This window comes from Anopheles funestus, chromosome 3RL (genome assembly GCF_943734845.2).
Source record: "Anopheles funestus chromosome 3RL, idAnoFuneDA-416_04, whole genome shotgun sequence".
NCBI lineage: Eukaryota > Metazoa > Arthropoda > Insecta > Diptera > Culicidae > Anopheles > Anopheles funestus.
The window spans coordinates 41,500,719-41,523,464 of NC_064599.1; the positions used below are offsets into that span (position 1 = coordinate 41,500,719).

The 22,746-nt window shown below is 41.7% G+C and overlaps 1 protein-coding gene across 9 annotated transcripts in view; it reads right to left on the bottom strand.

Annotated features, from left to right (window-relative positions):
• The window catches only part of LOC125771863 (uncharacterized), a 104,960-nt gene that overhangs the window by 33,986 nt on the left and 48,228 nt on the right, over positions 1 to 22,746 (bottom strand). For 8 of the 9 annotated variants that reach the window (XM_049442960.1, XM_049442961.1, XM_049442963.1 and 5 more), the window contains one exon: positions 12,681 to 12,735. The exons of the other annotated variant lie outside the window; for it this stretch is intronic. The gene's annotated coding sequence lies outside the window, so the exon portion shown is untranslated. The remainder of the gene's footprint in view (positions 1 to 12,680; positions 12,736 to 22,746) is intronic. 9 annotated transcript variants of the gene reach the window in all.

The following is a 22,746-nucleotide window of genomic DNA, read 5'->3' on the forward strand; positions in this document are numbered from 1 at the left end:
ACGTGGAACACAATGCATTTTCGATCCTAATGGATGGCTTGAGAGTATAACTTAGTAAATAAACATCAAGTAAATATAAACCGTAGTGAGCAGTATTCAACCTATAGTCTTAAAGCGGTGGTGGCGCAGGTCTTACATAGCAGGAACAGGTATCAAATCCCATCCGCATCGTAAAGGCAATTACAGTCAAGGAAAGCGAGAAATAGCAAGACAAGAACTCATAATGTTTCGTAGTGCCACAAATTAATAATAATAATACAATTATCTATTTCTATCTCATATAAACTTCTATGTAAGTTTCGTATTTAATTAAACAAATAATTATATCAACGGTAAGTTCTAATGACTGACCCTTTCATGTTTGCATGATAATTATAACAATTTTCGCATTATAGCGTACCACCCGCGAATCAACCCATTTTATCTTCTACCGATCAACTGAAGTGTACCGCAATCGACTGGGTCCTTGCACATTATTACACACGGGCAGATCGTAGCACAGATTCTACAGCATGGTGTGTTGTTTAATTTATGGTCATTAAGATACGGAACGAGCAGCATGGCAGGCGATTCTCGCACCGATCTGCCGTTGTCCTTCAATGCACGCACCAAGATGATGGTGCGCTATTCGTTAGCTTCCAATCGGTCGTGATGCCGACCCGGCTGAGGACACTTTAATTGATTTGCTCTTGCACTCTTGCTACGATGGACGACCCTTCCACTCGAGTCACGCCCCACCAACCAGCTGTATGTTGTTCTGGCCAGTTTGATTGCTCGACACCGCATAATAACTGAGTCACGGAGCGTGATAATCAACCGAACGAGTACGGAAAACTGTGCCGGCGGTACGTGAAATGCGTGCGTACAGTAAGTGTGAGTTCCAACTCACGCCGAACTACGGGGAGATATTTTCGCAAATCGTTCCAGCTAAGACGGAATCGTACGCTGATGAGCCGCATATTGATGAGCTCGTAAATCGATGATAATTGATGGAAAGCAATCGTTTAAGACCATGCAACGTTCAAGCACCGCAGTGGTGAAAGAACGGTGTCCGCTGTAGGGAGGATCATCCAGGATCAATAAGTTCTTTCCGCGATTGGACCTTTGTGCTCGTGGTGAGCGCTAATTACGAGCGTGAGTGGGACATTATAAATAATGGGCATGCAATTGAAGCGATTGAACATTGTTGTAAATCAGTCTACAAGGTACTTCATCCGGTATGTGATAAGTTGAACTGACTGAGTAAACTGTTAGTTACAATGTTTCCTCTTGGTCGGAATGAACATGTTTTGCGTGCCTTGATAAGCGAGAACATAGTTCAAAGTGGTTCTATTTCAACACGACACTTACCAATAAAATGGTTTCAACGGAATCGTTTATGGTTAGCGCTATAAAAATGAAAACCAACACGAATTTGTCATTGATATCCAGAGTGGAGTGGAATACCGAATTGAGACACTCAAGGGAGTTTGGTATGTTAGATTGAAACGACCAAAAGAAAAAAAAACATTAAAGCAACACAACATGCACACGCCCTCATTAATAAGTTAAGTGGGTTCGATGATTAAAACTTGTTGCTGTAAATGCATGGCTAACACTCCGCTCCGTTGGTTTGGATGGACTAAAGTTTGACATAATGCACTTCCTTTCAGTGGAAAAGTCGTGTTTTTTTAAAGTTCATTTACATCGGTTTAATACATAGTGTGCATCTGAATTCTAGGTATAATTCTAGTTTTAGACAAAATGGTTGTTGTTGCTTTTGCTTTTCATGGAGGAATCATGATAGGGTCTCCGTCCATCGGTGCTGGGAAAATCCCCCCTCCTCTTAGAAGTGGCTGGTGTGAACAAGCTGTACCGGATGATAAATGTGGCATGCTACTCGATGCACTCACTGCATCCAGCTGCATGTTGCTTTCATACGGGAACGACGAACCCAACAGGGTGTGGCGTATGTGGATGGTTTTTTTGCCCAAGTGTTTCCACTGCCATTTGTTTTGGAACGGCGATAATGATGATCCGGAGTGATGTTGATACATCCATAAAATCCCCCAGGCCTCCCGTCTAAACATCAGACAGAAACCAGCATCGTTACGTATGTGTACCAGCTTACCGACATGTGTTACGATATGGAATGTAGCATCAGTATCTGTTGCGGTGTGTCCTGAAGGCAGATGGGAGTTTTTATTTGCAACACCGTGTGCACTGTGTGCGGTTATCCCGTTGGATATGTTTTGCTGAAGTTGAGTAAGTGAATACTTTCCCCTCAGAGAAAGATCTATGTAGTGAAAGAGTTTTTTTCATTGTACGATCCCTTTGTACTTTACTTTGTGGTGTACTTTGTAAGTAAGAGCAGGTCGCTCGGTTTGTGGTTTATGTACAACGGTTTTTCGCACGCAGAATGTGGTTGCGATCGCGATCGTGATGATTGTCGCCTGGGAGTGGATCAGAAGAAGCGCTCAACTGAGCCGAAACGAAGCGTTCGTTAGCTTGCTTCATCCATCCACCGCCAAACGGTTAACGCTCACAGATGTTTTTTGTGTTGCAGCAAAATTTTCACAACATTTCAAATGAACGAAGGGATGCAGTAACACCCAGAACGGCCACCATTGGTGGTGGTGGCTTTGGAAAATTGATGCTTGCATTCCTTTCAATTGAGCTGCTGAGTGAATCGCTGGCTAAGCGTGTACCCATGTGGGGGTTTAAATTGTTAGCATACTGCACGGCGAGCATTTTGCGATGCCATTGTGGTCGAGTTTCTTTTAATGTTTGTCACATATTTCACAATCAAGCTGTGGTGGTAGCGTTTGTTGGGGCGTTCATGTTTTTTTTTATTAATTATAGTCGTATGCAGTCGTAGTGCGAGATCAGTCGGATTCAGAATAGAAGGAAAAATGAATGTAAAATAAAGCTTGCAACGGTTTGGTGGGAAATAAATATTTGTCTTTTGATTTGTTTCTGGAAATTCCAACGCGACCGATGTTGGGCGCGTGAAAGAATGTTGAAAGGAATTTTAATTGTTAAGTTGCATGTTGACATCCTCAATTTATATTAAAAAGGCCTATCAGATTCGATTGATCAAGTAATTGAACGCAGTTATTTTATAACCGAGAATGCCCGCGATAAATACTTAGACAAAAATAACCATACAGTGAAAGTCAACATAATTAAAATAATAAAATAAAACAAAATGGTATTGTTGTCCACTCCAACTCCGCGTATGAAAAATTTATTCCGACTACGAGTAAAAACTAAAATTGACTCCAGCGAGTTCGGGCCGAATGGGTCCGATCGATTCAGCATGAGTCCGATCAAGTTAGAATAGCCATGGGTAAATTGTAAATTTTGCTGGACTTAACCCCTGGAACATAAACCCCTCCCGTGTTTACTTTTGCCGGATTCATTTCGATTCCGACTCCAGCTGGCGGCGGAGTCGCACCGATCCGACTCCGGCATAATTTATATTTAACCATCACTAGTTAATACCAGGAACAGTCGTTCTCTCATCTTTAATTGAGGTATGCGGATAAATGATACTCTAATATCAAATTAGGCATAAAAGAGAGGTATAAAATGACAATAGGTAGATCATAAAATAACTAAAATATAGACTCGCAAACATCGTCTAACGCGTAATGTACAATTTATTAGAAAATGTCACAGATTTTACTGCCAGAAAAAAACCCATCCCCTGAGTTTTATTCTTCTTAATTTCAAAATCTTTTCAATTTCACATATATTACAGTTTTTGCAAAAACCCTTGAAAGCAATACGTCGATAAATTGGAGAATTAAAAAAAAAACACCGAAACAACCGGATGATGGTTTCGAATCACTCGACTCAGGAAACGAAACACCCTTCCCAGGCAGTGTCCATGCCAAAAAGCATCGATGATGGGCTTGGTGTTATCTTTCATTTCCACTTCCGGTCGCTAAAGGGTTCGACACGGGTCGGATGAATCCAATAACCACAAACCTTACTGTCGTTACGGTGGGCACAAAACGTAGGTGGTGTTGATGGTGGGTGTGAAAGGGTATTTTTAGCAAAATCTCTACGAAACGAGCATTTGTTTTAGTGCCCGGTGCCCGCATCGGTGACACATCCTGTTTAAGTGCGTCGCCTGGGTTCCGAAATGCCATTAGCCTAACGAACGAATGATACCGTTCGCAAGTTGAAGCATTACTTGACTATAAGGAGAAGAATAAAAACATAGATAGGATGCGAATTGCTTTCGGTAGGGGTTTCGTAAAAGGACAACAACAACAAAATAGTCAAACAGTTCGGAAACGTTAAAGATAAATTTTCAAGTGCAGAGGAAAACCAAGTGAAAGGAGTTTCTGAATAAAAGAACATTATATTATAATATACATATATAAAGCATAAAACGCCTGTAAATGATGATAATATTACAGGGTAAAGTAATAAACAGTACAAAAAGATTAAAACCCAACCATTGCAGTTGGCATGGGAAAGTTTACAGATGCGTGGAACGCAATTCCATACGACGCGAAGTCAAAACAAATCTCGGTAGGAGGTCATACAGCAGTCATATTATATTGTGTTTGTCGAGGGCTGCAAGCATTTCGCAAGGATTATGTAGCAAAAAGTATACACTATAATCGGCTTAGTTGGGTATTTTTCCATCAGAGAAGTAACAATTAACGCGCATATTGGAACAAAAGGTAGTCTTTTGAAAACATATGTGCGTACGTTTGTGAATTGTAAATGAAAATGGAAATTTCATTCAAACAAGGTTTACGATCTTTTTTCTTGAGATGAAATATATTTTCTTCCGTGGTGGAAAATTAGCTTGTAGTCATAAAAAAAACAATGTATTATAAAAACAATTGAAAAATTAGTCTAATATACTATTTTAAGGTAGGTTTGGTAAAAAAAATGTTATGGTACGAACAAGTACGTAACTATTTTTCCATTTGATTTATTCTTATCAAATGATTGACGACTGTATCAATGAGAATAAAATTACATCTAACTATTTAGAAACACAATAATCTATCTTCCCTACGAAGGGAACACATGCCTTCAACTCGAATCATTTTGAACCTACCCGTACAATCAACATTTCAATCTGCCATTCCAGGATCAACTACAAAGCCCCGGTCAGTCAGTTACGGCTGTATGTTCAATCTGTCACCACCGATGCCAAAATTACCGACAACAAAAACGCGATAAGCTACCTCGCCAGACACGCCGAATATTTTGCTTCTGGATCGATTCCGCCCATCGCTCGGTGGCTGGCGGCAATGCAAACACAGCCAACAAACAATCATAGGGGCAGCCGATTTCTTTTCTTTCATCTACGCCCGATCAATCAATTGGAACATTGGGTTTGGTTCGGTACGGGGGGATAGTCATGACGATCGCTCGAAAAGATTGAAATCTTTGACGTATTTCGCCTTACGATTCCGGGTGTTTACTGTGACCAATCGTCATCAACTATCTAGTAGATAATGCCGGATGAATCTTCTCTTCCTTCCATCATCATTTATCTCCCCCGTAGTCTGTTATTTTTGTAAGAATGTATGGAGCATGGTTTTTCTTTGCATTAAGCTTTATCCATCCCATGCTAACAAAGGATTTGATAAAAGGAAGCGTAAAACGACTTCCGCCAGAAATCCTGCAACAAAAAAAGCTGCGTCTTTACGCTATCCATTGCGTGAACTAATTCCACTCATTCAACATTCAAGAATCGATTGCGGTGTAGGTGGTAAAGAAACAAGTAAAGTCGGACGTGTTGTTGCCATCTTCCCAACGGAAGGTCACATGTCAGACGAGATCTTGGCATCGCTTGTCCACAGGCGTACGGCGGCAAAATATGTGCCAGTTGTTTGAGGCGCACAATGGGAGAAGATTTATTGAGCTTTCTTCCCCAGTTTTATTACCCTCACTCGCAAAACCATCCTGTTGCCTGAAGCTCGCTTCGATTGGTTTGTTTGTCTATTTGTATGTAACACCGAGAAGAATGCTTTTTTCACCGATTCTCCCTGAAAGCGCTCCATCATGACAATCGCGAAGAAAGAAAAACGGCTGGATAACACGTGCGACTTACATTTGGCACGAAAATGACATTCGGAAACGTAATTTGCTTACGACAGATTCCATATCCCATCTACCCCACGTGCAGCGAGATGGCCACGGTGCCTAGCTAAGTACTGTGCTTTCTTTCATAAAAGGAAATTATTAATCGTAAAGATAAATGACTCGGAAAGGATTTTTAAATGCGTTTCCACCCGTTCCTCACTCGTCTGCGCTTGCTCTGGAAATTTCGTACAAGTAAATCGACAAAAACAGAGCACGCAAGATGAACGACTATGTTGACAGCTTGTCATTATACGTTTGAGAGACCTGGGGCTTGGTGTTGGTGCGTGAAGTTGGGTGTGATTAAATGAGCTTCATTTAAATGCATATGCACTTCTCATTATCACGGCTGATGGTTTATTCCCTTTTCTGTTGAGTTTTCAAGGCGGGAGTTTTCATATCTCGTTGGGGACAGATACTCATGCCTGCAAACAGGAAAGTTGAAGAATTTAAATTTAAAATTGATTTCTTGCCACAATTAATTACTTTTCTCTTGCTCCTCGAATATTGCTTCTTTTTAAGAAAAGCATGTCTTCAAAATTGCTCTTGGTGCTCCAAGAAAGTCACATTCTCACGCTTCCGTTTCGATTTAAAAGATCTTTTTCCGCTTCACTTGCATTCTTCAGCGAAAGCCTTTCTTTGTTGCGTTGCATGCTGGAATGTCATGAAAAAAGAAAAACAAACTCCATCCCCAAAGAGAAGGTTTACCCGGTGATCCGAGATTGACTAACTGTTTTCGTTTTATGATGGAAATTATGGCATTGCTTATGTACGTGTGTCTTCCATTTTTATGTGCCCATCACCGTACGGATGCGGCACGAGCCCATATTGACAGGAAGGTGGTACTGGCTGTCGATGCTGTACATCCGAGCCCACATAAACATCATTGCGTGGTTTGAATTTAAAAAAAAAGGAAAACAACTCAAATAAATGCAAGATGCAACTGCAGCACCAGCAGCCTTGTCGAGCTGGGTCGTTTAGGTTGGTTTAGTTGGTTTTGTTAATATTCGTAAACAACACCGCCCACTTCGGACACCCTCTGTCTATTTCGTTGTTGTTGTTCCAAATTTCCTTTCCAGGGGGCAATTGTTGGGATTTTTACGACTCCGCACCGTGGACGTGTTGGCGCATGGTGAAATATGAGCAGTTATTTGTGTGTTTGCGGACAAAGAGAGCGTACATTTGCATTCCCGAACGGAAGCAGCTGGTAGAATGTGGCGTGCCGGTGGCAAGCGGCATTGAGCTTACCGATGATGTTTGTCAGCTGCAATTTCTTGGTGGGTTTTATGTAAAGTGTTACTTCGTTGCTTTCCTACGAGATGTTAACTGTGGTTTAAGAATCGTTTCGGCTAGAAAAGCAAGCGAAGGTTTGCTTGTGTTGATGGGTGTTCCTTTACCTACATGGACGTATTAAATCTATCTCTCCCCACTTGTCTAGTATGAGTCATCCATCGGTTCATCGGTTGACGCCATCCGGAGCAATGTATGTCCTTCGGCGTCTGAACACGTACCTAAGGCGCCATAGTTAGAGCAACTTTACCGTCGTGCCGTCGTTGATGCCATCTTTACACCTCCCAATGCCATCAAAATAGACCAAAAGAACAAACCGTTCAACGTAACATCTCCCTAGTCCTAGTTATAAACCATTTAGGCCTTAGAACGGTTTCGAATCTTTGCCACATCCGTTATGCGCCAGCAAATGCAAATTCAACGCATGGACCGGCGACAGAGCGTGACATGATCGGTAAAAGGTTGGCCCCGCACGTGTGTTCCGTGTGTCATCCGACGAGATGAAATACCGTACCAGCTACCAGATTTGACGCCAAGTTGTGTGTGCAGTCCTTTTCTACGGCCGGGTTTTTTGGAGATGCGGTTGACAAGTAAACACTAACCAAGTGGTACGTGTTCTGTTCGGATAGAAGTTTTCGGCAAGCGAAAGGCACAATCGGAAGCTGCATTGAAATCGTTTCTAGTGTTATTTGTTCAAAAACGTTGAGGAGAGGTAAAACTGGGAGACTCCCAACAGGGTGGAAACACTGTTTGTCAACGAGCGTTAGAACATGCAGCGACATGTACATTGCGTACAATTAATTCAAGTGACGGTTCCTCTTTTAGCTGCCAGCCATGTCGTTCTTAAAGTACGCTTTGGAGACGAACATCGCGGAACTTGTCATGGAGCTGGCGTTTGAGAATGTCGCCAGTGTGTCAAGACAATAGCAACTGTCCAATCTGTTCAACTTTAACATTATGTCCACAAAAGTTTCAATGTATTTCGAAAAGTCTTCTTAAAGCCTTGTTTGCTTATAAGTTAATACTATTCATCGTATAATTTACACACATTACGGTTATGTGCGTGTTGCACATCTAATTAACTATTGTTCATAACGGGTTTGTGATTCATCATGAAATTCACCTAATCTCAACACAAAACCAACAATCGTGTGCGCGTGAGGTTTTATCGATTTTCTAACCCATAATTGAGTAATAGGCGTCCACTTCACAAAACCCTACTCGAGCTTGGACAAATACAGATAGCTGGGTGGCAACGGGCATAACTACATTGCGAGTGGTATAAATCGTTTAATTTGTAAAATTGTTATTATCCCACTTAAGCACACGCAAATGCGTGTCCGAACTGTTGGAAATAGATTTTTGTCGGAAGAGAATGGTTGTTTTAATAGTCGCACTTTCCTAATGGTGGCTTACAATCTTCGCCGTGGTAACGGAGAACTCGGAATGGAGAAAAAAACTTAGCACTAGCAGTAGTTTATAGTGCCCGGTAACAGTCTTTCAGAACCCGATCCCATTTGTTGATGTGATTTACCATCCAAAGCCGTTTTGGTTTTTGCTTCCTGCTGGTGCAAAGCGTACGAAGGCATCGAGAATCCATCATAAAGTGTGATTAGATCGAGTGCAGTAAAAGTGGCTTCTGGGACGTTTCAGTTTTACAGACGATGAAAGGAGTAAGTTTATGAATTGAGTTTAAAGTTTGCCACAAAACGGCACGTCCGCTGTAAAGTGGCAAAGTAGAAAGTTAACCTCCGTGCGCGCGGCTGGATGGCAGGATGAGATGAAAAATGGTAAGAAAACGTTCACCAACTGTGTTCCGTGTGGTGAACACTTGGTTTAAGTATTATTCTGCATTGTGCGACGGTAGTGATGAAATTTAATATTTTACGATGGAAAGTTTTGATAAGATTATGTTTATTCAGTGCGTACCAGTAGATACGAGCGCGGAATGCATGAAACTAGCGCACGAAAAAGTGTGATGAAATGTATCTCTTATGCGCATATTTGGTTTATGAATAGCTGGCAGCTAAATGAAATTGTGTAAATTTTTTTAAATATTATTGAAAATTATTTCACTATGGTGACAAAAATCTATATTTCACATTTGAAGAAATATTTTGATTCATATAAGCAGGAGCCTACATAAGGATAGTATCCACAAGAAGTATATCGTCTTCCTTGTTTTAGTATCACATTACTCAGAAGGTGTTGGAAGTCAATTTTTGGCTTTCTTTGTTTTTTTATTTATCCGTTGCTGAATACACACAGTCCTTCTATCCGAATGGTCTTTTTCACTACTCCTGTAGTGTGAAGTAATCGACGTTATTACTACTGAACTACCCGTCCAGCCAGCAGAAGAAGAAAATGCATCGAACGAAATACAATTAATTTCAATCATCTATATGGCATGGCACGTTCCGGTAGTCCATTGTGCATATGCTAATACCACCAAAGTGATCCGGGGAATGGTGTTGTTTGCTCTGTGTGCACTGTATGTGGTAAGGAGACCACCACTCGCTGCAGGGTTTACTCGCGGGACCCATCACCATGGCCCATGTTGACACATTATGCTTGATGGTGACGAGTCACAACAAACCAATTGAGGCGAAAGCGTGAGCGCGTATTAATCTTTGGCGGTAGCACGCGAAGCATAATAGAACAAAATGCTGTCAAGAGAAACATTATTATGAATCCCGGAACGGACGTAGATTAATCTGCACGTTGACAAAGGATTTGACGCTTCGGGAAAAGTGTGAACGTGTTAAAGTTGTTAGCGAGAACGTCTTGCGTGACGAATGTAATTTTAGCGAATTTGAAATATGCGATAGATCCTCCACAGGGAGGTGAAATGGATACCATCGTTCTAAGGTTGAAACAAGACTCTGAGGTATGTCAATTTTGTACCAATAAGCCAACTGCCAAAAGAAAAAAATTTAAAAGGAACATTTTATTCAACAACATTCCAATCCTTTAGTTACGTTGCCGGATATTTGATGTTAATGATAGGGACAAGTTTGTGCCTTGTTGTGCACCTGCACCTCGACATTGAATGTTGATCGAGAAAAAGACATGCACCCAACCGAAGACTATTCCAAATCAGCTCAAAGCCTATTATTCGTTGAAAACACACAACTGCGGCGACATCTAATACCGGATCTACACAGTAACAGATTACAGTAATTTTACTAGCATGATTTATGGCCATACCCGAACACATGCATAGCGCTGACATGCAGGGCGCCTCATCACAAATACCGGAGACCACCCGGAGGAGCACGTGGATATCCACAGTGTATGGAGAGTTTGAATGTCTTCGGCGACCTTCCAGGCATGAAACGTCTTATGACATCTTGAAAGAGGCACTCGTAACAATCCCGCTTTAAAGCTGATTATTAATGTATAATCCCGAAAAGATAACATTGTTGTATAATATGATTTTTGGTAACATTTTGAACGCACACTATTGATTTGGGATCAACCGCAAACGATCGCACGAATGTTCGCGCTTTAGAAGAAAATCATCCCTTAACCTTTGCGACCATCTCCATAAAGTATCATCCGGATCTCTTGGGGAATTATGAATAACTAAACACTTATAGCTTCATCAGAAGGTGCTTCAACTCCGCTCGTCACGATCTGACCCCCACTTGCTGCGTGACCCAAAGTTCAGGTTTTTCCCTCCAACATCATTGGGTTGGCAACGCCTACCGCTACCTAGTTTCTTGTCGAGGCGCTAAATTCACCCGAGGCTCCACTCATGTCTTTCGCGTGTGAATCGTGCAACGGAGACGTGCGTAATAGCAACCGTGGAAGATCTCTCTTCGAGAGCTATCTTCAGTTCATCTTTCGCAAGAGTTTCATCTTACTTCCTTTGGAGTAGAGCTACGTTTAGCATATAATTACGGTCTTCATGTAAATAGATCTCTTTAAACCCTTGACCACCGTTCGGAGCGGGTTTCAGGTTCAGGTTTGAGGTTACGTGTACCATCAATCCGATCGCTGTTCATCATAACGGGTGGTCAGCTTCGATTCAGCTTCTCCATTTAAACGCCCACGACGATGAGCAAGGTGATGCAGGTCGAATGTCCCTAACTCCCAGTTCGGTCACTAGGGAAGCAAATAGAGCAAAACACTAGGAAAACAACGACGCCTAGCCTAGGAGGGTTTTTGAACGAGTTTTGTTCGCCTTCTTTTAGACGATCCTTTGTCTGTATGATTATTCTTCTTGGGAAGATCGAGCGTGTGTCTGGTAGATGTATGCCACCACACACCAGACGCACGTCTGAGACCATCGGGTTGGATAATAATAAAGAATGATTGATGTCGAACGCAAAACGCGTTCTCTTCGAAGCGTTCCGGGCTGCATCTCTCAACGGCTTCGTCGTCTCACATCTGTAATGCATTTCGTTGGCGATAGTGCATCATCGACACGCACCTCATCACCCGCCAACATCTCAACAGGCAGAACTGATGGTACCGGCAACATGCAAGCCTTTTAAACTGGAGACGTTTCCGTATCTGCATACTTACTCACAGGGGCATAGGAAGTCTGGCAACCGATCGATGGCCTCGGTGGACTGATTCTGGTTTTATTCTTTCTTTACGCTCCGTGTATGAAACTGTGCACGCTTGGGTTTTCTACCGCAACCTTTTCGGATCGATGGAGTCTCGACACGCGGGGTTCTTTCAAAAAGCCGGTTCGTGATTCATTTCGTAGAAGGGTGATCGTCTTCACTGTGTGAAGGAGAAATGAATTGTGGGAGTTGTAGGCGTTTCTTTAACTGGTCGCTTTCTAGTGACCGGTTCTAAAACTTACTGTCGCATTTAGATGTTTTTTTACGGTGCGATTGAAAGATGTTCTCCCATCGTAAAATGTAAAATTTATGTATTTGCGTGGGAGAATATGCATCGAATGAATTGGTGAGATCTTTTATTACAAATATGCTCATTAAAATTTGTTCAATAGTGTACAGACATTCTAAAAACAAGCGTACAACAAAACAATGATTGGAGCCAAAAACTGATCGTTTTACTCATTATTAACTTTAAAGGGTTTTTGCCTGTAATGGTGATTTATTCGGAAGTTCTTCAACACTACTGCACTACCATTCTGGAAAAGCTAAGGAAGACTCATCATTTGATAGAAGAAGTCGTCCAAGAAATTGCAAGCGAATACATTTATGGAATCTCTCTTCCTAACATCTTTAGTTCAGTTGTTCTCAAACCCAATATTTTTGCCAACAAAATGATTTCAATTGATAGAATAATTTAAGTATTTATTTTTTTATACTTACGCCAAAGTTTCAGAAATGATGATCCCACAACTTTTTAAATTCAAATTATCATTACCTGTAACAAGAGGAAAAGCAAAATTGATTAATCAAGGATCAGTAAAACGTTTATAAAAAAGTAACTGGAATTGGCGGAATTGTAACAACTATCGCATATGATCCTTTGTACGACAGAATTGAACAAATACATAATCGACCTTCGTATGGTTGATTGGATAGTCTTTATCTGTGCTGTCCGCTGGTAGAATTTGGCGTCGTTATGAATCAGCCCACAGAGCACTCCATGTGGGAAAAAAGGGGAAACAGAGGGACAACGAGAGATCCAGGAAAATATGATGTGGATAAAACAAGAATCGGAACATACAACAAAAAGTAACATAACAGGGTAGTTTGCTGTGTCGTATCGAACCATTGACCATGTTTCACTCCCAACGAAGGACCACATTGAAAAACGGCTCCAGCAAAGAGTTCACGGTAACGGGAGATCGTGCCCCGAAGATATGCGCTCCTAGAGTGCAATATGAATTACTGTGTGTCGGCATTGGAAAAAGGGAGGATTAATTATTTCATGTGTACATTCGATTGTCTGGTATAACAGTTCGGTGATATTGGCGACAAAACCGAGCCGGGTGGTGCAAGAAGAGTCAAATAGTGCACTCCGATAAGGCTGCGGGTTGTTCGTGGACGGGCCTGGACGTAGAGATGGGGTACAATGGAAAGAAACAAAATTTATGCTCTTGAAAGTCGATTGAAAGGGATTGGAAGGCTGTTGAGGAAACTACCAGAAACATGAAGGATGGTCGGTTGAGTGGAGTAGGGTGAGCTCATTGGACCGATGGTGTCCGTGCTCGCACACATAGAAACAAAGTACGTGCTCTTTGTGATGTTGGTGGATTCATGCTTCCCATCATCATTTGCTGCCGAACGGCGGAGACTGACTGCATGGCCCAAGCCAGACACACATCGTTTTGTAATGTTTGTTTTCTCTGTTTCAAGGTGGAACATTGAAATCGTGCCCTGTGGAATGTGTTCCGCCTGCTGCAAGGTTTGGCCCTTTTCGAATCGTGTACAATACAACAAAGTAGCATCACGGGCGCCCAATCATGCTGCGCTTGTTGTCAGCTTGAAGTCCCGAAAGGGTGCACCGTTTTTGATAAATTTGGTTTCGAGTAATTCGAATAAAAACAAACACACAGTAAATTTCATTAAGTCAACGCACATACACAGTTCAAAATGCTGCTCAATTGCCTACTAATAAAAAACTGATATCGAAATGTTTAATAGAAAGGATAATGTTAATTGAAGTTCAATTAGCATTCCATTGGAATTAGCTGTACTTTACGTGTCATGAACGATCATCCGATTGACAACTGTCCGTTTCTAGCCGGGTACGGCTCGTCGAACAAATCAATTTGAACGCCACTTACACCGATCATTACAAAACATCTATGCAATAACACCGGAGACGTGATTGGCTCCGAACCTTTCCACATCACAATGAAAACTATTTTTCTTGCCAAGCTAGAGTTGGTTGTTTCGAGGTGTCGGTGGCATTAGTTATGACGTGCGTTAGCACGCGGAAAGTGTTTAATATTCACCAATCACCGCCACTAACATGTACGCCGTTTCAGGCACCAATAGCTTTATCTGATGGAATGCATAATCTCTATTCATCCCACGGGATTTCGACATTAAAAAAATTCAATACCAACTGGATTGAATAGAATTATGAAAAAAAAAACACATAAACAATTCTCTACGATGCACGTTTGGGCAGTAAACAAAATAATCAAAAAAAGCCCCCACATCCCATCGTTATCAACAACATACTGGGAGGCATTTGATGAGGCAATAATAATGTTTGGCATTCCCGTGTGTTTGATGCGTTTGGTTTCCTGTGGGACCAATCGATCAGAAAACCATTAAATACATTCAACAAACGTGATGGAATATTTGTACAAACAAAATGATGATAATAATTTTCGAACAACCCACCTCATTTGTTTGGATATAGATGTAAAACAGTTTTCTTTTGCTAAACAATCGGAAGATGCACTAGGTCGGATGATAAACAGGGTTTTGTGTCCTATCAGGGGTTGTAGTTTAACAAAATGCGCTATCTCAACAGCTGACACGTTCATCTATTTCTTGGATCTGTTCTGGGAAACGATCCCACACGGACACTGGTACGTGGTAGGGTTTCCTTAATCCTATTTGTCAAACTAATCTGCTAGATTAATCTTTGCTGATTAACACGGGAAGCGATAGTCGGTGATGCATTCGGGCGTCTGTGGGTACCCTAAGGGTGCCGCTCTTTCGCTTGTACAATTGCTCGCGAGATATACCCCACTGTTGAGCCACGATTGCGTGATGTGCTTGGGTAATAGAAAATAAAGCATACAATCCCTGTTATGTTAGCGTCACAAACGGATGAAAAACGTTTGCAAAAGTTGTCGGATTCACCGAATCTGTCCCTTGTGGAGCAGCAGAAGTTCATGGTCACAGTTATGCTCAAGCATAGGTATTTTGAGCGGAGTTTAGGAACTGAGCTCAACACATTCGTTTGCACTCGCAAAAGTATTGCGTGCGGTGTAGAAGGGTCTTGCCTTCGTGTGCGGAACTCCACGGGATTGAAATTCTTCAGCTGGTTCGCGTGGGACGAAAAAGGCATGTTCCGATTGGGTTTCATTTATCAAGCCAAATATTTTCAAACCCCTTGATTTTGCCTCATACTTGATCACTTTTGAGAGTCCTTTTTAGCGGGGAAGTATGCCCGACGAAGCAGGATGGTTATTTGAAGCTAATAAAAAAAGGGTTTTTTGGGTATTCAATGTTGGATCTGCACCCTGACGCACTTTCCTCATACGGGGGCACTTGATATAAGAAAAAAGCTGACAGAAAACGGACCGAAAAGGCGATCTGTTTCATCGATGTAATAAAAACGCCTTCCACAACACCAATGAGGTCTAGTTTTGGAGCGATTGTGTTTGTGTGTTTCGTTGGGCCACATTCCGATGTGTGTATGGCATTTTTGCCTCAACCACCTACGCATCGCGGCAGGGCATCGGGTGCATATGGGGCCGGAGAGTTTGATTATTGGAAAATGTGCCGAAGATGAACAACAATTTGATCAGCATCCGCCAGTATGGGTCTTATACCATGTGGATTATGGTGGATTGAAAAATAGAAGAAATTTTACTTTTTCAAGGGAACATTGAAATTTGATTATTCGTCCGTGCATCGAGGCATTTTAAATAAGAAATGAAGAGACTTTTTATTTTACTTCGTGTGGAAAGGCCTATTCATATTGCTAGAGATAAGTTTCAAAATGTTTAACAATATCTTCTTTCCCAATGTACAAAAAACCTGAATATTTATACAGAAGAGTTCAAAAGTTTTGGGGCGGCCCGATGGTGTATGTGTTAAACGGCGCCGGTTCCACACGATAAGACCGGGTATCAAATCCTATCCGGACCGTGTCCCCCCTAGTAAGGACTGACTATCCGGCTATGTGGTAAAACAAGTCTAGTAAGCCAGAAATGGCCGACGTGATCTTAGAGGTTGTTAATCCAAGAAAGAAGTTCGAAAGTATACATTTTTGATAATAACAAAAGTGAAAGACACAACTAAAGAAATGAACCAGAAACTAAGAAAAAATACACAAAAAAACAACCATCACTAAAAGAATGAACTTATTTAATTAAGAAAAAGTAGCAATTAAGCGGCGCTGACTAATTGAAACGAGTATTAAAATTCAGACATAAACTAAAGCACTCGCCATAAACTCTAGAACGCCACAGATGATAATACCACACGCAAAAAAGCAATTAGTTTCGGGAGCAGTTTTAGAATGTAGTCCCCAAAAACTTTATACTCCCCTCGTGCTGTACGCTCCAACGCGTACACTAACGATGGTGATAACGTTGTCTACTCCATTGTGCGTTGTCGGATGTGCCGCGAGAAAACCAAAGGGGTTTGTTCCATTTCGGAAGTCACAGCAAGAGACAGAGATTTACCAATGTTTATGACACAGTCCGGAAAGTACGTGGCAGTGTGCCTACACGGAACGGGTAGTAGATTGGACTGTGCGTTTTCAGACGCATCCGTTCATCTCGTCGTTGGTGGTGCGTGCCCTGAGCAGACTAGAAACGGATTAACTCGAAAATCTCATGTCGACTACCAGGCCACCGGTTTGGTGCCGGTTTGAAGGTCGATGATAATGCGTCGCGTAAGGAAGTTGTGAGCGTACGCGCGTAATTTATGTAAAAATAGCATCGAAAACATAGTCATGGCGCAAGAATTTCATTTCGTTTACAGCAATCAAAGACATGCGAGTGTCTTTTTTGTGTATCAGTTGAGTAATTTCGTTGTGTACCGAATGATTTGTACTCGAATCAATACTTTTTAGAGCAAGCAGTCATGGTGCTTTGAGCTAGAAATCGAAAATTTTACCTTGATTTTTCAGTATTCAAACATCCCTTTTAAGAAGTAGTAAACTCGTTTTCAATCATTGTCTACTTTGTGGTTGGTGGTCCACTTGAAACGAGCCGCTTGTTGTAGTGGGTAAATTAGCTACTGCGTGTGAGAGCTCTTCAGTGCCCGAACGGTTGAAACAGTTTCCCAAATTAACACGCCACCCAAAAAAACACATTCTATCCCCAATGCGTATAGTCTCCCCGAAAGGTCAACCTCTCGCCTGGGTCTGACACTGAGGCAGGCGTTAATCATCCTACCAACCTAAGTCACGGAACGTTGGCTTTCCACGATTTTAATAGCTTTATCAGACCGCCAGTAGAAGATATGAAGAAGCATCGACCATGGTTGGGAGTTAATTTTGTGACCATTATTTTGTATATTGAGCAAATGCACATGCGGGTGCGCGATGCTGAATGTGTCAGTATCAATTGCATTCTGCTAAAGGGGGGAATGCACATCGCGTTGCATCGCGTTCGGATGGGGTTTCATAAATATTCTTGCCCTAATTAAAATTTCATGTGCAACGCCCTAGTCTCGCGTGGCCCTAACCACGGACGGCGAATGTCGAATGATTTATGTGGCTCCATTTGTCGTTTGTTCCGGACGCGCGACATCCCATCGGTTGGTCGCTAAGTTTCATCTGACGATGGCTCAATTCGATGATCTCATACATCACCGAAAGCGGATTCAATTACATTGATGTTGTTCCCGGTGGAGAATACCGAGTATGGAAATGGGAAATTCCACAGCTGCTGACGTTGCGCTAGCTACGATTCATAAGTTGAAACTCCGATTCCTTCGTTAGGAAGCGGTAGAATGGCGCTAGTACGATAAAGTTCGACACACAGTGAGAAGCAACTCCACCGTAGGGAGTGTACTTGAGAAATCCTGCCTATCTATCGCTTATCGTCCGTTTCTTCATCTCGAAAGTGGGCCACTGTTTATGGAACATCCTGCAGTGAAGCAGGAAAACTATCGTCAGTTATTTCCAGCTGTGAGTCATCGAACGTCTGTAGCAGATCCTGGAACACGGCAGCGTCGAGATGAATGAGTATGGCTTCGCTAAGACAAGAGGCGCCATCGTTTCAATCAATTCCAGTCATAAAAAAGCATCATCGCTAATGCAAAGGACGTTTTGATGAAGGTTCATCGAGCGAAAGCACAAACATCGCTGTTGTTATTTCTGGATCGTGCTGCCGGGGCTGTGTGTATCGTGTCAAGGATCCTGCTCGGCAGAAGCTTTGTGTCTGAAGCATACTTGAAAACGGTTCATTGGAGAGATAATTTCATTTACACGCCACAAACCGGTATGGAATGGATGCGACATTCAGGCACAGTTGTTATCAAGTGTTGAACTACATTTTAAGCAACAGCGGGTAGGTCTTTCGAAGTTTGAAGAGTGAAAGTATGGTTGTTCCATAAGGTATGATTACCGACATAGAAGTAAATTTGGATCAACAGACGTACGTGGAGAGTGTCTTTTAAACGCAAGTGCTTGTTCTGTGCTTTGCCGAAAGCTGCAACAATGGTAAAAGTTTCAAATATAGTAAAATGCCAACATTATTTTTCCAAACGAATTGTTAATTTGACTGACACTTTTGATTGTGGTAGCAATTTAGTTCTCAAGTTATCAAATTAGCACGGAAAGCATAAAAACCTTAATTATGTTACCAATATTTTAAAGTTCTTATCATAAATTTGCGCATACAAACTGCGTTGCATGGCCAGATTATGAAGAATCGAAATAAAATAAATTAAACGTAAGACACTCCACATTCTTTTTTATAGTTGAAATTTTGAAGTTATGAAGTTGGTTGTTCACGATTAGCTTATTCGATTTATTGCTTAACCATACAAATAAAAGACTTATTAATAAACAACTCTATAACAAGTCCTACTGAAGTTCAAATTTCGTTTTCAATCTCGATCAGACCTTCCCTGCCATATTAAGAAATTCGACGACAATGATAGAACAAAGTGATTGTGAGGAGTTAGCTGTGGTTATTGAGACTCAAATATATTATAATTAAAATTTGATAATGTTCGTTTTACGTTTTAGTTCGGTTACCATTATCATAGAACAATCAAATACTCGAGGCCTTCCGGTGTATCGAAGTACTGCATGGCCAGAACGATTAACTGATCAAATCAACTCATAATACATGTTTTCAAATTGGACCCGTCACTTTTTGAAACGGCAAAAGGTATTTTTCAATGCAATACCTTTTCCATCAGAATACAATTCATAACACAATCAAGAAAATGTATCCGTTTAATACGTCTACTACGGTCTAACGTTCCTGTAGAAGCTCCTTCAGTTATTTACGTGTTTTTAACGTCGTCCGAAAGATACCATATTAAGCAATACTGTTGATGGTCTCTGAAAAGTCAACAATCTTGAAAGTGCTCTCTCTTTCTATCCAACTACCGTGGCTTATTTTGATTAATTTAATTAACTGTTGCAAAAACTTAATCACTAGTGGCATGGTGCGAACAGGCCACTTCCTTGCTACTGTAAGCAGCAGCCGTATGTGTCACCAACTGGGGAACATTTTTCCGTCCCATTTAGCTTCCCAAGTCCTGTTAAATCAATTTTCCACACAAAGAAGGTACAACTTCTTACGGCGTCCGTTGCACTTCTGCACGCATAACACAACAAACATCACGCTAGTGGTCTCTGTGCTGGCGTAAAGTGTACGCTACTTCAAGGAAGATGCATCGCGAACGCAACTGCATGCTATAAATATCATTTCGTACCAGTTGCAGTAGTTGCATTTAGCATCGCAATGTACGCCGGCGCCCAGGCAACAATCAGCGTCCGTGGAGATCAGCGCCCAACACTCACACCCAAATAGCCACCGGAATGCAGCGCGTAGCGTCAGCACGTTGGGACAACGACATCGAAAGCGGCAAACTACGCGGCGGCATTAATCTTTGCATTCGAAAATAAATCAATGCATGACGCGTGATGCTGCTTACGGCCGTTGGCCATTTGTTCTGTGGCGCGTCGTGTTTTGCGTGTGCGTGTTTTTCTTTTTGGTCAAGCTGGGTTGACTTTCCGAAATGCGGCGCCGATTTTGTGCAGAGGTACGGGAAAGAGAGTTTGGTTTTGATGTTCTAAATTTAATCGACGCTCATTTTCCATCGCACCATTACGATTGAATTTCAAATAAATGTGAACGTGTACGTGTCTGTGTGTGTGTTAGTGTGTCTTAAAGGTATTGAAAAGATTACATTCGAACGTGTTTCAATGAAATGTTTACTGGCGGAGATCATCGCTTTTTGTGGTTTTTGTAATTCGATCACAATCGACGATTCATAGGATAAATGCAGTTAGCAACAAAATCATTGTTGTTTGAATGGTAATTTTGTTTAAAAATATTATTTTAAAATTGTGCGATATAGCGAAGGAAAAAATAAAATTATACATTTCTGGGTTTCGTTTCGAGTTCGAACTCAAAATCGCCTAAGATCAATCCAAGTTTGAAGGCAACCGCATCGGACATCTTAACGTTTGCTTCCGCCACTGATGCAGTTGATCGCCGTCAGCTTTGGACGTATGTAGGTCAGGCTGAATCTTGATCACGGAGGGTGTGCATTTTTCTCACTTTTTCCTCATTTGAGTGATCCCCAAATTCTAAAATTGGATACTTTTGCAACAAGCACATTGCGCTGATGTAGATGAAAACCGTTGGTCGGTTATGAAATCCAGATGCTTTAAATATTAACGTGCCCCATGTGGGATGTTAGGCGAGTGTCAGATATGCCGTGATGTGAGCAATGTGCTGAGTAATGGGTCGTTAAGGGTGAGTTCAAACGTTGCTGATGAGGTCACTGGACACCAATAAACTTGAACCACAGCTTTTGGCTTCCATAGTGCCAACTTTGGATAACCACATCACATCGCAGAAAGTAATACTTTTTAAATCAAATTTCACAATATGGAAGTTTACAATTCGTAATATTTAAATAACTTGTAGTCGAGAAATTACATCCGCGTGCTGAAGATGTTTTGATGAAATTGACTCAAAGTTTTTTTGTTTCTCACTTTGCTCGTAAAGATGCGAGTGGAAATGGAAGTTGAACAATATTGATTGCATTTTAAACTAGACCGCGAAGCCATCAACAGTTACTTTATGGTCGTGTCGTACGGTGGTTCCGCATCTTGCCACACTGCCGGGGGTTCTTGCTGGGGATGCCGGGTCGCTGTCGTTAAGGAAGTGGAACTCCTTTAAGTACTAGCTAGAGCCGATTCTACAACCGGTGACAATCACCATTGTGATGTCATCATTTTTCCAACAGACTGGTGGAAAATTTATTACCCAATCCGTGAGGCAAACCCAAACCCCGGGAGACAACTCCGGACACGAACCACTCGAGCTCATCTGGAAGTAGATGGTTTCGATGGTCTGTTCCCCGGGTGTGTTTGTGGCGGAGGGTGTTTATGCTCTTTACGGCCCAATTAATCTTCCACCGTAAACCGGTGCGAACCGAAGGTTCTTGGCCAAAGGGATGGGGTGGAACGGTGTCCCGCACTGGGGAGATTGTCATTAAATCCATCTACAATCATTCCGTCAAGGCTTTCGAGTGAGGTACGTTAATGTTTCCTAAAGGGTGCTGCTCGTTGGTCGAATTAAATTATGTTGTACAAAACTATCACGCTTTTGTTAGACACACTTGACGGCAGTGAGTCGCGGTGTCAGTTCATGCCGGATGCAGATTTCAGACCGGAGTTTGAAATTGGATCCACACAAACAATGTTACTCAGTTCGCCCGTGGTGGTAGGAAATTTAATTCAACCAGTAGATCTTTTCCATCACCTGCCGTTTCGCGAACGCAACTCACCTAAAACGGAGACAGAGAAAGTAGAAACGTTGTAATACAATCGCGTTCTATTTGATGTTTGCTGGCATGAGTGACTGAAGAAACCATCCCTGTCAAGACGTGCGGTGTAATGTAATTTTTGAACACATCAAACAGAAGTGGAAATGGTGAAAGAAAACAAAATGTATGGCCAACAACACGGACCTTGTGCTTTCTACTGTGGATGGATTAGTTTTCAAACCCTGTGCTTCAGCAAGATAAGGAGACCATCGGCCATTCCTTGGCTGGCAATTCAATCATCATATAAATTTAGATAAAATATGAACATATTTTCCTTTCCAAGGGCTTTCCATCTTGGATGTGTTGTGGAAGATAAAATGCTGATCGGATGTCTGACCAGTCAACGTTTTGACCTTTTCGTTACTATTCCGGCGGTACGTTTTGATGACGGTATTGGGCGAATTGGGTTTTTTTGGTTGATGGAGCTATTAATCAATAGAAGAAGTGAGGCGTGAAATATGACCAGAAGCGAATCGGTTCGGACTGTTATCTTGTTCATTCAAGAGAATAACGAACTTTACGTAACGTATGAAAGGTTAGCCCTTCAAATTCATAACCATGTTAAAGACGTTCGGTGCAATTTTCGGTTATTTCTAAACAAGAATTGATGTAAAGTAAATAGTTGTGAGCAAAACAAACAGTGGATAGATTCTGAGAGCACATGCAGCCATTAAAGATTTTGTTCAACATGATCATGCAGTAACGATGA